The sequence below is a fragment of the Octopus bimaculoides genome, chromosome 29 (assembly GCF_001194135.2).
Source record: "Octopus bimaculoides isolate UCB-OBI-ISO-001 chromosome 29, ASM119413v2, whole genome shotgun sequence".
NCBI classification, from domain to species: Eukaryota; Metazoa; Mollusca; class Cephalopoda; order Octopoda; family Octopodidae; genus Octopus; species Octopus bimaculoides.
This window is the reverse complement of record NC_069009.1, coordinates 8920455-8921613: the sequence shown is the minus strand read 5'-3', so window position 1 is coordinate 8921613 and position 1159 is coordinate 8920455.

Below are 1159 nucleotides of genomic sequence, written 5' to 3'. Positions count from 1 at the left end.
TGGACTAATACACATCATTATCCATCCTTAGACATCAGAAAGATCAGAAATGCAAAAGAAAAAAATTAAATATCTCAGTCAAATGAAAGCGAGTTAGGGAAAAATGGCACATGTTGCAAAATTAACGAAATTCGACTAAATAAAAAAGAAGTTAGCAAAGAATATTGTAGCTTCTTCACGATCTGCTGGAGTGTCCACTTTGTGATATTCACCATGCAGTTAAAGACAAATTATTGAAATGAGACATTACTCATTTTACCCCATTTTAGACATCATTTTTTTTGAAACTTGGAAATTATCAAATTAGACATTAGTGTGGGAAAAAATTGACTTGGAATCCAACAGAGAAAATAATATTGATTGTTAAATACCAAAAATTATCCAGGTATTTTATTAGCAATTTCACTGACAATCGCGTCAAAGTTGAGAAAAACTTTCTTGAAAAAAGCGGATCTGCCAGCTGATTACTCTCACAACTGTACTGACCAGTTTTTACTCTAAAAGACAAATACAACAGTACAAAATGATGATGCAATACTTACAGTGTAATGATTTCGGTTAATGTTGACATCATTAGCCGGAAACGAAATAAAAAAAAAATAGGGCAACAGGTGTAGAAAACGAATATGAAAACAAAAATACGTGGAAAGCAATGGAGGGGGAAGGGGACTTCGGAAAATTCACAAGATCCGAGTTTTTCCCTCATAACTTTTAGGAAAATGGATATCTTTTAATGAAATTTTATATACCTTTCAAATTTGCATACATTACGATTATAACGAAATTTATGGGCAAAATCTTTTCCGAAGGGGTGAGGAGAGGACTTTGAAAAATTCACAAGATCCGTTTTTTTTCCCTCGTAACTTTAAGGAAAATGGATATCTTTTAATGAAATTGAACATATGTACCTTTCATATGGCATGCATTACGGATGCCAAATGTGCCGAACAAAAATAAGGGGCTTACGGCACATTAGGCATCCATAATGCATGTCATTAGAAAGGTATATATATACACAATTTCATTAAAAGATATCCATTTTCCTTAAAGTTACGAGGGAAAAAATCGGATCTTGTGAATTTTCCGAAGTCCCCCCCCCTTCGGAAAAAAGATTTTACCCACAAATATCGCAATAATCGTAATCTATGCCGTTTGAAAG